We start from the raw sequence: 16,846 nt of genomic DNA on the forward strand, positions 1-16,846 counted from the left end.
TCATCTGAGTTTGTGTTTTGGTCTTCCCTGTCACAAAATAACTTCATCTGCTTTTTTTTTAAGTTCTTTTCTCATCGACAGCCTTCTTCCTTCTCTTTTTACTTAAAAAACTGTTAAACTTCTACAGAATTCCTGTATTAAAGGAAGTACTATTCCAAACTCCAGGCTCTTTGTATAGCTTATTTAAGAGCTAGCTCTGTGGATCTAGAAGACTTCAGTTCTTCCAAGGTAGAATGTTCTAAGGAGAGCTCTGTTTAATATTTTCTTGGTCTGTGCTCTGGTTTTTGACCAACCACATGTATCCTTTTCTATCTTGAATCTGTGACCAGGGTGATCTGCTCCGCTATGGCTAAAAGTGCTGGTGTGTGCTAGTGTTCTTTCTCTACCTTAGACTGTGACTGGAGACTTCCTCAGTTGCATTGGATGGCCGTGTTGTCAATAATAAATAGACAGATGGATTATTAAAAAAAAACCTGTACTGTAGTCTGGATCTGTGTATGGGAAATGAAACACAGTCCTACACCCAGAGCCAGCAAAAGGTCCCCTGTCATTTCTTTCTGTCTACTTGTCTGTCTGTCTTAAACCTCTGGACATTTGCCTCTGATCCTGTAAACCCTAAGACCTGTGTGGGTTTGCTGAGATGAGGACTTCCTTGCAACTTTTGTCTGTTCTTCACTCCCACTTCTTTGTGGTAAGACCTTTTATGTCAACCTTTTATGTTAGCTTGGGATGAAAAATTGTTTCAAACTCTTCTTTTGTGGCTTCTGCCACTCCAAAATTCATTTTGAGACATTGTATTAAAGTTGTTTGGGGGATAATTTGGTATAGATCAGTCAGGATTTTGTAATTTCTCTACCATCTTGACTTGACCCATATGAGTTTGTTTATCATGGTTTATTTGTACTGTAGAATGTAATCTACTGTCCCATCTAGCCAACTCATCAGTGGTAGAAGAAAGTTATTGTCATTGCTGGGTTTTTTTTTTTTATAATCCATCTGTCTATTTATTATTGACAACACAGCCATCCAATGCAGCTGAGGAAGTCTCCAGGTATAACGACTTTTCGTGCCACTGGACCCAGGCTTCCAACCCCGAGAGAGTGGGACTGTCTCTTTGCATCGACTTTTCCACTTAAATCTTCATGCACAAGTGTCTTTGTGCACAAAAACACACAAAGACAATCGTCATCCTCGGTTACCGAGAGACTACTCCCACCACCACAATTCAATTCTAAGAATATAGGAATAGAGAGATATTTTTTATCTTTTCTTTACTGTAAGGGAAGCGAGGAGAGAAAGAGAGAGATAGAAAGAGACACATAGAGACGCTCACAGAGATACAGAGACATAGACAGATAGACAATGTGTAAATAGGAGATATTTATGACAACTTTTGTAAGAATACTCCTGACATCTCTCTTCCTTTCTCAAACAGGGTATTCTTTCAGTTATGAGGTACAACTTCATTAGGTACATGAGGCTTGAAAAAAAAATGAAGCACAAGGAGCTTCTATTCTATTTTGTAAGTTCCAATACAATCATTTCTACCAAGCCATTTTAGCTTAGTATCCATTAGAGATTATTTGAAATCTAATTAAAAAAACAAAGTTTAGCAGGAACCATGAAATTAGGGGATGTTAGGGGACAAAAATACCAGTAAGGCAGGTAGGAATTCATTGAAGACAAAAATAATTCATTTCACAATTTTCCAAGGGCTGGAACTTAAACTTCTTATTTGTTGTCATCAGATCTAATTATAATATGATGTAATTGTAACTAAAATATTGTCCTACATCCCTTAATTAGTGAATCAGACTGTGCTTATTCTTTTTTTTTTTAATCCTTACCTTCTACCTTGGAACCAATGTTGGTTCCAAGGCAGAAGAGAAGTAAAGTCTAGGCAATGAATGTTAAGTGACTTCCCCAGGATCATATAGTTAGGAAGTGTCTGAGGTCAGATTTGAACCTAGGACCTCCTGTCTCTAGGCCTGGCTCTAAATCCACTGAGCAACCCAGCTTCCCCCTGTGCACATTCTTAATACCTTGTATTGAATATCAGCTCCCAGAGCTCCAGGACAATGGGGACCTTTTTGTGAATCTTAAAACTTCTCAGACTCTACCTTAGAACATTTGGTTAAGGCTATTCCCCATTTAAACAATGGAGGTACTTGATCAGGAATGTATTGGGAATTTTAACATTATTCCACCCATACTTAGGCATACTTTAGGAGAAGATAAAGTTGTAAAACTCCTTACTGAACAATGAAAAATTACTTAACTCATACTTATAATGAGGCCAAAACCTTAAGTTAGGTCTATTTTAGATCTAATACGAAAGGGTACTAAGTAGCTATAAAGGTTAATCATTAAAAGGTCAAGCAACTTACAAAAGGGCAAGCTTAGCAAGAGGTGTGAAGTTTTAGTCTACTCAGGGAAGGTGATTAACAAAAGAAGATGTGAATTAAGAATGGTTAGTCCTGTGGAAAATGTCTACTATGATTGGTAGATGTGAAAATTTAGGGGAGGTGACATAAGAGAAATTTCTCTTTAAAAGGAGCTGTCTGAATCAGTTCAGGGAGGTTGGGTAGTTGGAGTTTTGGAGTTAGTGTGGAGGAGCTGGTTCTCTGAACTTAGTTGGAATTTTGCTTGGGACAAAAGCTTGTGGTGAGTGGATAAAAGACTGACTAGTCTTTCTTAAGGCTTAGGCATAGGCCGTTTACTAATGTTTCCTCTTACTCTGTCTCTCTCCCTTTCGTTAATTCCTTCATTTGTATTAATTAAAATCTCCATAAAACCCAGCTGACTTGGGTATTTTCATATTGGGAATTTTTCCCATGGTGACCACTTATTTTTAATTTTAAATCAAGACATTAAAATTATCTTTACACTTTTGGCAATTCACAGTCTTGGAAACCCACATTTTCGCAGTTACATTTTGCCTACTTAACATGTGTTAGAATTATCATTAGATAGTTTAAGTGTCATCAATGTGGCCAGTGGCAATAGGGAAAGTTCAGAACTCAGTTGAAAAAAACCCCAACATTCTGGCAAAGGATAGTTATTAGCTGCTTTATTCCATCATTATGAATATAGAGAGGCTCTATGTGGATAGGGATATTAAGGGTGAGGAGCTGTTAGTACCAGCAGGTTAAACTAGGCTAGTTACCATTGGCATTTTAACTTGGTGTATTCACCAGGCAAGTCCCCAGGGTTTGGATAGAGTGTCCCTTAATTATGTGGATTTCCCAAAGAGGAATTTTCCTGATGTGTCTCTTTTCCATTATACTATGCAAAAATGATTTGTTCAGAAGTGTAGCAAGGGAAGGTAGAAGTTGCAAGAATGATTGGCAGTTCTTAAGATTTAGAATCTTTCATGAGCTGGTTGGGACAGAGTTCCAAGGAGCAGTTTCCAACTGACTCAGTCTGGATCTGAAAGGGAAGAAGGAAGGTATGTAGCTGAGACTCCCTGAACAAACCACCTATCAAGCAACTGGACATTGAGGATCAACTGTCTGAGGGTGAGATGAAAATCTTCAGTCTTCCTGGTGGAGAGATTGCCTGGGAAAAGAGGTCTACCTTTCTGGGACCATCTGCGGACACCACAACTGGGATTCCCAATATCTGAACAACCACTGACTCTGTGTGTGGGAGAGATTCTGGGTTTACTGTGGGACTTATTCTTAATAGTCTTTTGTTAAGAAAATTAGACAGTGTAAGCTTAGATAATCAAATATAATGGGTAAAAAATCAGCTGCTTATATAGAGCCTCAGAGAGATTAAGTGATGTGTCCACGGTCACAGTAGTTAATCTCAGAAGTTGAATTGGAAACTAGATCTTTCTGTATTCAAGTTCAATAGTGTACTTTGCCAAGATGTCTTATAACAATATAGTATCTAAATAATATTGAAATTACTGATAGTGGTAATGAGGAACAATTCCACAGAGCTATATGTCTTTGGAGTTTGGTTAACAATATAAAAAGTATACTTGCTAACATTTCACCAGGCATATTTGGTATATCTAAAATATATATAGAGGTTTTTTGGATTGATAAAAGTTCAATGAATTAATAATACAAAGTGGCAACCAAAGGAAAATACTACCTTACAAGTGATGGAGAATCTAGGCTTAGACAAGGAGTCACCTATTCGTGATTGTACTACTTCTGGAAAATTATGTTTTGTTCTGGATACCATATTTGGGGAATGACATTGGTAAGATGGGGTGTACCCAGAAGACGATGACCTTGATCATGAAAGCCTTGATATCAAACCATATGACCATTCATTTAAGGAATTGGGGAGGTTCTGCTTTGAGAAGAAAAGATTCAGAATTATAATATGATAATTTTCTTCTAGTATTTTAAAGACTTTTGAAGAATGAAAAGATTTATTCTGATTTGCAGAGTAATGAGTAGAAACTACAAAGAGAAAGATTTGTATTTGATTTAAGTTAAACTTTCAGAACAGCTTTCTAAAAGTGAAATTGATTGTCTTGGAAAAGGATGGATTTCTCTCTTATGTTGTCTTAAAACTGAGAATGGGTGTTCATTTTGGGGCTATGCTATAAAGGGGATTCTTAGTCTGGTGTTGGTTGGATTTGATGTCTTCTCAGGTCTCTTTCTACCCTGAGATTTGGTGAACTCCTTTCTTTTCTCCTGTTAAGATAACACATTTTTAAAAAATCTTTTCTTTTTACTACGTTTGATTTAATTATAGTGCAAATGCCAACACAGATGTGGTTTTACTCTGCCTGAAGTCAATGGAGTTAGCACTGACTGGATAAAGATTGTGGTAGCACAGCAAAATTAGTACTTTGTTGTCTAAGAAATGTATAATTCTTAGCATCATCAGCACCCCCTTATGTTATTCTAATGCTGTCATTGTGGAATGGGGCCACCATTCAGTGAGGGTTATTTTGTCTCTTTAATATCTCACTAAAGCCATGAAGTAATTCATCATCTTGTTGTCAAAGCCCAAGATGAACCTTTCTACACTTAGCTAGCCTGGACCTTGGACTATTACCAGACCCATATTTTATGGCTTTCTAGCTTAGTAAAAACTGCTAGACATTGCAGTATGCCAGCCTAGCTTCTGAAAATACAAGGAAACTCCACATCATGATTATTTTGAACACAGGTACTTATCAAATAGGGATTATGAATCTGAACAACTATTTTAGAAAGGGAAGGTGAATTGAATACCACTGAATATCTGAACTAATGTTCTTTTTTTTCTTATGCCTTTTCACACGGAGAATTTTAATTTGAATGGTATCTAACCTATTTCACATTTCTGTCACACTTCATGTATTGAGAAACTAAGATGGCTCATCTAGTCGAAGACTTTGCCATGACCTTTTTAGCTGGAATGGATATCAATACCCCTCTCATCCCATAGTTTTTCCTCTTTTGTCTCACGAGAGCTAAAGCAACTTGAAGAATATTCTCACTTCTAAGAAAATGAACCAATTTATTGGGATACCCAGTTTTACAGAGCAATATACTATGCCCTAATGTTACCAATTCATTACACAGTATTATGTATACTTACATATATTTACATGTGTGTATGTTCCTGAATTTTCTGTAGATCCCAGGTATCCTGTAAAGTTGCAGAACTCTATTCAGAGTTGGGAAAGCTGTCCAACTTCTTTTTTTTTTGCCCATATCACCATTATCCTCAAGCCCCATCTGTATCTATTAATATTAATCAAGCATTTCTACATTCCTTAGGGCAAATATTACTGCTTTCTTATTTGTCTCCCACAATTTCATAGTGCCTGATACACAGTGAATGCTTAATAGTGATATTTCTATCTTCTATTTCTAGCTACTTCTTTCTTAGGGTGATGTAAGGACCAAGAGTACTCATTTGGTTTATGAGCATCTTCAGTATCAGATATTCACTTGTCCCCAACCCTAGAAACAATACAAACTTATTCCAATAGTAGTTGTGCAGGTTATTAATTCATCCACAGTGATAATGCAGTCATTCATTTGTTCATTTGTCAAATATTTACCAAGAATGTACTATGAACAATGAATTGTGCCATGTAGAGTTAGCTATAGAGGATTTGTATGAAAAAATATTTGGTAGAGTAAACTATTCCTTTAAAGATTTTTCTCTAATAGAGTATCTCTCTTGAGTATGTCATAATTATATAAGAGCTTTTGAAATATATCATAACATAGATGATTTTATTCAATAATTCTATGATTATTATTATAAAGTATGAAATTGGGAGATATACGGTTACAAAAGTGTTTGCTATTATCATAGAGGATATTCAATACAAGCAAATATATGAGAGAATCCAAAAAGATGCTAATATCCTCAAGATGTTCTTGTTGTTGATAACATCTCAATGATTTCTTGGTATTCAGTGTCTGTTCATTTTGCTTGTAGGATCAAGACCCACAATGTTGCAAAACTTTCTGAGTGAGATTCAAAAGAGCTTAAGATTTTGAAATAGAAGGAAGAGATAATTAGCTATCTGTTTTCAAGGTATATTGTTGGATATTTACCAAATAGAGTAAAACCTTTGGTGTGTATATATGTTTACAAATATGATTCTGGATATGTATATATGTATGACAATCTATATATGTACATCTATAATATATAACTACACACATATGTGTAACTCTATAACGGACTATATCACACACATATAGATGTGTATATATATGTAAATGTGTGCATATATACATGTGTGCACATTATTATGCATATATGCAAATGCTTAAGTGCATTGTATGTTTGTATATGCACATGCATGTAAGTGAATATATGTAATTATGTGTATATATAAATAAATGCATAAACATAAAATAAGGTGGGTATTGAACATTAACAATGTATTAGGTCAAGAACTGCCCAGAAAGCTGGAATTGGTCTAAATTGCATTTTTTTTATTTTTTGGGGGGGAAATTTTATTTAGTCAATTAAGAACATTATTCCTTAGATACAGGAATCATATCTTTCCCTCCTCCCCCTTCCTATAGCCAATGTGCAATTCCACTGGGTATTACATGTGTCCTTGATCAGAACCTATTTCCATGTTGTTGATATCTGCACTAGGATGTTCATTTAGAGTCTACATCCTCAACCATATTCCCCTCCACCCATGTAATCAAACAGTTGTTTTTCTTCTGTGTTTCTACTCCCACGGTTTTTCCTCTGAATGTGGATAGTGGTTTTTCTCGTAGATCCTTCTGAGTTGGTCAGGATCACTGCATTGCCACTAATGGAGAAATCCATTACATTCGATTGTACCACTCTAAACTGCATTTTAGAAGTGTTGTGATGCTTTTTTTTTATGGTCCCAACCTTCTCTTTGATATAAGAATTATAGAATATCACAGTTTTCAAAAATGTAATGTTATGGTTTCCCAAAAGGGCAACATCAATAGATATGGAGCTCATGATTAGGCTACTTTTTACCTTTAAAAGATTATGTAAGAAAATTAAAGTAAAAGTTTCACCAGAAAAACATTCCAATGAAAGGGAAAAAATGCAGTTCAGTCATCTAGCAGGAACAAGAGATAATCAATGAAAAATATGTGTTACATTATTATCTAACTAATGACAAAATTTATGGAAAATCGGTATCCTTTTATATTTTGCTTAGATGTTATTTCTCTTTCTTGAGAGCTCTATGAGGGATTTTTCCTTTCCTCAACTCTAAATTTGTTCTCATGACTTGCATATCTTGCTACAAGTTATGCTCTTTGAGATCAATGAGAAAAAGCCTAACACCACAGAAATTATGCTCCTTTTATATCCTTATAATTTAATTCTTGAAATCTTTCTGTCCCTAATCGGAAGGCTTGAAATCCAACTTATCCCTTCTTGAGCCTCTTTGAAATTTGGTCTTCCAAAGACTAAGGGAAAAGGTATGATTATTTCCAGATGCCCTCTTCCTGCTCCTAAAGTTCTAAGGTAGAATGGTCATTTTCCTCTACCCACCAAGGCTTCAAGAATTTCCACACCACAAATAAGCTCCTCTTCATTGAAGATTATCAGATCTAAAATGTAATTATCCTTTGTTGTTTTGAACAACCTTTGAAGGAAGATGTCATTAATGCACAATAAGATAATATTAAATGTTCTAGTTAAGGCACATCTACTTTAGCATATGTCTAGATAATTGTTATCTTCTTTGACTTCTATATCATACTGTGTGCTAGTTAATCATCTGTTCCCCAAACTTCTTTTTCAGTTCCTCTTTCTGCTGAAACTGTTTGCATTGTATTTGGATGACAACATTGTTTACTGATTCTTATAATATTTATTCCAGTGCTGGAATAAAACATTTTAGATAAATGTTTTCTATTTCTGATTCTTGGATTTCCTTTCATGGATATATCTTAATATTTTCTAGTAGTCTTCTCCTACATCTGTATGTTATTCCACTTGTTTTGAACAAGACATGTGCTTCCAGATCCTTATTCTTTTCCCAAGTGACATCTTATAAAATTTCACTATACTTGAGGTTAAATTTGCTTCCTTATGTCAGGATCTTTAGGTCATTTTGCTTTTTACTCATACCATTTAAATTTATAGGCTATGATTTCAGGCTATGCATTTTTATAATTCTTCCTTTCTTGGATTTTTTTTTGTGAATTACTAGTTATCCCAACTATAAATATTTTACTCCCACTTTCACTCTGTGTCAAGGCAGACATACTTGGTAACATTTCTCCTTAATTCTTCCTTGTTAGTTCAAAGCCTTTTTAATTAGATTTTCAGGGCAAATCATTCTTATTAGATCTCTTTAGGCTCACTCTATCCAAAGGAAAGTATAAAAAGTTTTCAAGTCCTTTCATATTAGGCTGACCATCTGGAAAATTCAAAAGAGGGAAAGGAACAAGAGTTTTGCAAGGACCCACATTAAGAAGATCACAGATTCACCAAATTATGAAAGGGCTGTGGTAATGGAAATAAAGCCTCCTTTAGATTATATAGCCTATAAACAAGACCTTTCAATAATGGTTGAATTATGAGGGTTTGTCTGTTAATATTCTTTCTTTTGTTCTCCCAGTGCTAAAGAATGTTTAAAAATAACCAGAAAATTATCCTGGGGAGGAAAGCACAATTTAGCTTTTCTTTTGTAAAGGATTAAATATAAAGCAACATTGCAATGTGCTCACAGGTCCTTGATAAGGACAATAGCCATCAACTAAATAAATGTACTATTAGACATAGAACAAAAATGTATCATTATGACCCTTCTCATTAAATATACTAAATCTATATACATATCTTGAATTAATGAATAATCACTATATTAACTACCTTCAAAATAATATAACTACTGTTTTCATCAGTATGTTCATTTTCTATTAGTAGATGTCGTTCTCATCCACTGAAGCCAAAATTTTGTCACATGGATGTCATAGATCATTCACCTAGAATTCCCCTTGTTAAGAATAAGAAGGGTTCTGGCCAGTGTTATGAGGATTTATTAATAAAAAGAAATATGAAAGATGAGAGAGAGAATATATATCTTCCAATAGACTATATGCTCCTAGAGGACAGAGACTGTTTCCATTAAGGAAAGATTTTCCTGAATAGAATTTGTTTCCCATTTGGCTGGCTAAGGCCCTATGCCTACCCCAGCTACAGGGAAGTGGTTATATCTCAGTTGCAGAAGAGTGCCCTTCCCCTTCTGGTGATTACATTTATAAATCCCCTTAGCTTCGCCCTACATGGTGATGTTGGGGACTCCAGGGGATGCTAGGCCATTAGATATGACACTACTTTGTAACACCCACCATTGCAGTGCAACACAGGTTGGAGACATTTTCCTTCACACACAGTAAAAGGCTTGGATTGTTCTTTTGATTTCCATTATGTAGTTCATATAATAATATTCACTCAACAACTATTTACTGTGTACCAACTACATGCAAAGAAGACTCAGAAACTATTCCTCTGTATACCAAAATGAATGGCTACGGTCAAACACTTTCAACTTTTGATGGTCATCCTTCTGGATATAAATCTCTTCTTACTTAAATATCTTAAAATATTGTAATATGAGGGGAAGAGAAATGTGACACCAAAAATCCATCCAATCTACAATAAAAAATCTACAGAGGGACTTCCGGTTAAGATGGCGGCTTAGAGAAAGCTGAAGTTCAGATCTCCGGAAAACCCTTCCCGACCGATCTCAAACTAGAAGCTCCTAAGGCGCCAAAATTCAAAACGATCAACAGCACAGACCCTGGGAACCCTCCTCCTGGACCTGGACCCGGTTCAAAAGGTACGGCTCCCCTTAAAAGCCAGAACCCGAGATCCCTCGGACCTCAGGGGTAGGAGCACAGAGTCCAAGGCTCCCGGAAGCGGCAGCCGCGCCGGGCTCAGAGAGCAGGGTCTGAGGAACAACAACCCTCAGGGTCTTCTACCCAAGTCCCAGTCCAGGTGAAAGTTACTACCTGGGGCTTCTGCTGCAAAGAGCCGGTTGGTCAAAGAGCCGGTCGGTCCGGGTGAAAGTTACTGCCTGGGGCCTCCGCTGCAAAGAGCTGGTCAAAACAACAGCAACCCTCAGGGCGGGCAAGACAGCCTCACGGGCTGGATCCTGCTATCCAAGTCTCAGTGAAAGTCTGTGCTCTCGGAGCTTGGGGAAGCGGCAGCCCATCCCCCCGCAGGCCAACAAAACAGCCTCACGGCCAGGGATTCTGAAGGCAACTTCCGGAAATCGAGCCAGGGGGAGAGTGTGGCCTCGTGGTCCGACCCTTCCATTCCAGTTCCAGTGAGGCATATTCAGTTTAACCCAGGGAACGCTCATAGAACCAACATCTGCCCAGGACTAAAGCCTCTGATCACCAGACAAAGACAAGAAAAGCCAATCCTCCACGTTCAGAGATGACAAATTCCACAGAAGCACAGAAGCCCCAAAATACCAAGAAAAATAAGAAGAAAGGGGTGACTCTGGACACATTCTATGGAGCCAAAATACAAAATACAGAGCAGATAGAAGAAGACATACAAGAAAATTCTCCAAAATCTTCCAAAGGAAATAGAAACTCTCCACAAACCCATGAAGAATTTGAATCAGAAAGGACCAAAAAGATGGAAGCCCTCTGGGAGGAAAAGTGGGAAATGATGCAAAAGAAATTCACGCATCTACAAAACCAGTTTGACCAAACTGTAAAAGAAAACCAGGCTTTAAAGCAAGAACTAATAAAGCAAAGCCAAAACACCAAGAAATTAGAAGAGAACATAAAATATCTCACCGACAAGGTGATAGATCTGGAAAACAGGGGGAGAAGAGAAAATTTAAGAATAATTGGACTCCCAGAAAAGCCAGAAATAAACACCAAACTGGACATGGTGATACAAGATATAATCAAAGAAAATTGCCCAGAGATTCTAGAACAAGGGGGCAATACATCCACTGACAGAGCTCACAGAACACCTTCTACACTAAACCCCCAAAAGACAACTCCCAGGAATGTAATTGCCAAATTCCAAAGCTATCAAACAAAAGAAAAAATCCTACAGGAAGCCAGAAAAAGACAATTTAGATATAAAGGAATGCCAATCAGGGTCACACAAGACCTTGCAAGTTCTACGCTGAATGATCGTAAGGCATGGAACATGATCTTCAGAAAGGCAAGAGAGCTGGGTCTCCAACCAAGAATCAGCTACCCAGCAAAACTGACTATATACTTCCAAGGGAAAGTATGGGCATTCAACAAAATAGAAGACTTCCAACTTTTTGCAAAGAAAAGACCAGAGCTCTGTGGAAAGTTTGATACCGAAAATCAAAGAGCAAGGAATACCTGAAAAGGTAAATATTAAGGAAAGGGGAAAAATGTTATCTTCTTTTACTCAAACTCTCTTCTATAAGGACTACATTTATATCAACCTATGTATACTAATATGTGGGGAAAATGTAATGTATAAATAGGGGGTAAAGAAAGACCAAATAGAATAATGGTTCTCACACAAAGATTCACAGGGGAAGGGGAGGGGAAGAAAACTCCTATAAGAAGGAGAGGAAGAGGGGGGGGGTTTACTTAAACCTCAATCTCAGGGAAATCAACTCTGAGAGGGAAAAACATCCAGATCCATTGGGATCTTGAATTCTATCTTACCCAACAAGGGTAAGGAGAAGGGAAAACCAAGGGGGGGGGGAGGGGGAGAGGGAGAACAAAAAGGGAGGGAAAGAGAGGGGGGAGGGGGAGGGAACAAAAAGGGAGGGACTAAAAAGGGAAACATCAAGGGAGGGGACAAGGGGGACTGATTCAAAGTAAATCACTGGACTAAAAGGTAGAGCCGAAGAAGAAAAGGTTAGAATTAGGGAAGGCAATCAAAATGCCAGGGAGTCCACAAATGACAATCATAACTTTGAACGTGAATGGGATGAACTCACCCATAAAACGTAGACGAATAGCTGAATGGATTAGAATCCAAAACCCTACCATATGTTGTCTTCAAGAAACACACATGAGGCGGGTTGACACCCACAAGGTCAGAATTAAAGGATGGAGTAAGACCTTCTGGGCCTCAACTGATAGAAAGAAGGCAGGAGTGGTAATCATGATATCTGATAAAGCCAATGCAAAAATAGACCTGATCAAAAGGGATAGGGAAGGTAATTATATTTTGTTAAAAGGGACTCTAGACAATGAGGAAATATCATTAATCAACATGTATGCACCAAATAATATAGCACCCAAATTTCTAATGGAGAAACTAGGAGAATTGAAGGAAGAAATAGACAATAAAACCATACTAGTGGGAGACTTAAACCAACCATTATCAAATTTAGATAAATCAAATCAAAAAATAAATAAGAAAGAGGTAAAAGAAGTGAATGAAATCTTAGAAAAATTAGAATTAATAGACATATGGAGAAAAATAAATAGGGATAAAAAGGAATACACCTTCTTCTCAGCACCACATGGCACATTCACAAAAATTGACCATACATTAGGTCACAGAAACATAGCACACAAATGCAGAAAAGCAGAAATAATGAATGCAGCCTTCTCAGATCACAAGGCAATAAAAATAATGATTAGTAATGGTACATGGAAAACCAAATCTAAAACCAATTGGAAATTAAACAATATGATACTCCAAAACCGTTTAGCTAAAGAAGAAATCATAGAAACAATTAATAATTTCATCAAGGAAAATGACAATGGCGAAACATCCTTTCAAACCTTTTGGGATGCAGCCAAAGCGGTAATCAGAGGCAAATTCATATCCCTGAAAGCTCATATTAACAAACAAGGGAGAGCAGAGATCAATCAATTGGAAATGCAATTGAAAAAACTCGAAAGCGATCAAATTAAAAACCCCCAGCAGAAAACCAAATTAGAAATCCTAAAAATTAAGGGAGAAATTAATAAAATCGAAAGTGATAGAACTATTGATTTAATAAATAAGACAAGAAGCTGGTACTTTGAAAAAACAAACAAAATAGACAAAGTACTGGTCAATCTAATTAAAAAAAGGAAGGAAGAAAAGCAAATTCACAGCATTAAAGATGAAAAGGGGGACAGCACCTCCAATGAGGAGGAAATTAAGGCAATCATTAGAAATTACTTTGCCCAATTATATGGCAATAAATACACCAATTTAGGAGAAATGGATGAATATATACAAAAATACAAACTGCCTAGACTAACAGAAGAGGAAATAGAATTCTTAAATAATCCCATATCAGAAATTGAAATCCATCAAGCCATCAAAGAACTTCCTAAGAAAAAATCCCCAGGGCCTGATGGATTCACCTGTGAATTCTATCAAACATTCAGAGAACAATTAACCCCAATACTATACAAACTATTTGACATAATAAGCAAAGAGGGAGTTCTACCAAACTCCTTTTACGACACAAACATGGTACTGATTCCAAAACCAGGCAGGTCAAAAACAGAGAAAGAAAACTATAGACCAATCTCCCTAATGAATATAGATGCAAAAATTTTAAATAGGATACTAGCAAAAAGACTCCAGCAAGTGATCAGAAGGATCATTCACCATGATCAAGTAGGATTCATACCAGGGATGCAGGGCTGGTTCAACATTAGGAAAACCATCCACATAATTGACCACATCAACAAGCAAACTAGCAAGAACCACATGATTATCTCAATAGATGCAGAAAAAGCCTTTGATAAAATACAACACCCATTCCTATTAAAAATACTAGAAAGCATAGGAATAGAAGGGTTATTCCTAAAAATAATAAACAGTATATATCTAAAACCAACAGCTAATATCATCTGCAATGGGGATAAACTAGATGCATTCCCAATAAGATCAGGAGTGAAACAAGGATGCCCATTATCACCTCTACTATTTGACATTGTACTAGAAACACTAGCAGTAGCAATTAGAGAAGATAAAGAAATTGAAGGCATCAGAATAGGCAAGGAGGAGACCAAGTTATCACTCTTTGCGGATGACATGATGGTCTACTTAAAGAATCCTAGAGATTCAACCAAAAAGCTAATTGAAATAATCAACAACTTTAGCAAAGTTGCAGGATACAAAATAAACCCACATAAATCATCAGCTTTTCTATATATCTCCAACACAGCTCAGCAGCAAGAACTAGAAAGAGAAATCCCATTCAAAATCACCTTAGACAAAATAAAATACCTAGGAATCTATCTCCCAAGACAAACACAGGAACTATATGAACACAACTACAAAACACTCGCCACACAACTAAAACTAGACTTGAACAATTGGAAAAACATTAACTGCTCATGGATAGGACGAGCCAATATAATAAAAATGACCATCCTACCCAAACTTATTTATCTATTTAGTGCCATACCCATTGAACTACCAAAATACTTCTTCACTGATTTAGAAAAAACCATAACAAAGTTCATTTGGAAGAACAAAAGATCAAGGATATCCAGGGAAATAATGAAAAAAAACACATATGATGGGGGCCTTGCAGTCCCAGACCTCAAACTATATTACAAAGCAGCAGTCATCAAAACAATTTGGTACTGGCTAAGAAACAGAAAGGAAGATCAGTGGAATAGACTGGGGGAAAACGACCTCAGCAAGACAGTATACGATAAACCCAAAGATCCCAGCTTTTGGGACAAAAATCCACTATTCGATAAAAACTGCTGGGAAAATTGGAAGACAGTGTGGGAGAGACTAGGAATAGATCAACACCTCACACCCTACACCAAGATAAATTCAAAATGGGTGAGTGACTTAAACATAAAGAAGGAAACCATAAGTAAATTGGGTAAACACAGAATAGTATACATGTCAGACCTTTGGGAGGGGAAAGACTTCAAAACCAAGCAAGATATAGAAAGAATCACAAAATGTAAAATAAATAATTTTGACTACATCAAACTAAAAAGCTTTTGTACAAACAAAACCAATATAACTAAAATCAGAAGGGAAACAACAAATTGGGAAAAAATCTTCATAGAAACCTCTGACAAAGGTTTAATTACTCATATTTATAATGAGCTAAATCAATTGTACAAAAAATCAAGCCATTCTCCAATTGATAAATGGGCAAGGGAAATGGATAGGCAGTTCTCAGATAAAGAAGTCAAAACTATTAACAAGCACATGAAGAAGTGTTCTACATCTCTTATAATCAGAGAGATGCAAATCAAAACAACTCTGAGGTATCACCTCACACCTAGCAGATTGGCTAACATAACAGCAAAGGAAAGTAATGAATGCTGGAGGGGATGTGGCAAAGTAGGGACATTAATTCATTGCTGGTGGAGTTGTGAACTGATCCAACCATTCTGGAGGGCAATTTGGAACTATGCCCAAAGGGCGACAAAAGAATATCTACCCTTTGACCCAGCCATAGCACTGCTGGGTCTGTATCCCAAAGAGATAAAGGACACAAAGACTTGTACAAAAATATTCATAGCTGCGCTCTTTGTGGTGGCCCAAAACTGGAAAACGAGGGGATGCCCATCAATTGGGGAATGGCTGAACAAACTGTGGTATATGTTGGTGATGGAATACTATTGTGCTCAAAGGAATAATAAAGTGGAGAAGTTCCATGGAGACTGGAACAACCTCCAGGAAGTGATGCAGAGCGAGAGGAGCAGAACCAGGAGAACATTGTACACAGAGACTAATACACTGTGGTATAATCGAACATAATGGACTTCTCCATTAGGGGCGGTGTAATGTCCCTGAACAACTTTCAGGGATCCAGGAGAAAAAAAAACACCATTCATAAGCAAAGGATAAACTATGGGAGTGGAAACACCGAGAAAAAGCAACTGCCTGAATACAGAGGTTGAGGGGACATGACAGAGGATAGACTTTAAATGAACACTCTAATGCAAATACTATCAACAAAGCAATGGGTTCAAATCAAGAAAACATCTAATGCCCAGTGGACTTACGCGTCGGCTATGGGGGGTGGGGGGGAAGAAAAGAAAATGATCTATGTCTTTAACGAATAATGCTTGGAAATGATCAAATAAAATATATTAAAAGGAAAAAAAAAAATCTACAGAGCTCTGAGCCAATTTGTTAGAGGGATCTGCTCTCCTCCAACTAAGAGGATTCTGGACCTTCCTCATGGTCAGAGATCCTTACTTTCTTCGGAGTACAGCTTTTATACTCTTCATGGTCCAATCCAGTTTTTATGTGCCTGGACAATCCAGGCAGCATTAAAACAAAGTGTATATATTTCATTGATAGATTCTAAACTCTTAAAAATACCTCTAAGTCACATTGCTCCAAAACAAAAAGATGGGCACGTGGCAACCACCCATTTTCCCCTAGCCACATCACTCAGCAATGGACTCTGGGTTTATATTGCTGAGTAAAGTTGCTATGTCCAGCCCTTTGTCCAGGCCTGCCA

At 36.9% G+C, this 16,846-nt stretch overlaps 1 long non-coding RNA gene across 1 annotated transcript in view; it reads left to right on the forward strand.

Moving 5' to 3' along the window:
* Positions 1-3,402: 3,402 nt before the first annotated feature.
* Positions 3,403-16,846, forward strand: part of LOC103097412 (uncharacterized) — a 57,209-nt gene continuing 43,765 nt past the window's right edge. Inside the window, exon 1 of the long non-coding RNA XR_008912359.1 lies at positions 3,403-3,518. This is a non-coding gene — a long non-coding RNA (uncharacterized LOC103097412). The remainder of the gene's footprint in view (positions 3,519-16,846) is intronic.

This window comes from Monodelphis domestica, chromosome 5 (assembly GCF_027887165.1).
Source record: "Monodelphis domestica isolate mMonDom1 chromosome 5, mMonDom1.pri, whole genome shotgun sequence".
NCBI lineage: Eukaryota > Metazoa > Chordata > Mammalia > Didelphimorphia > Didelphidae > Monodelphis > Monodelphis domestica.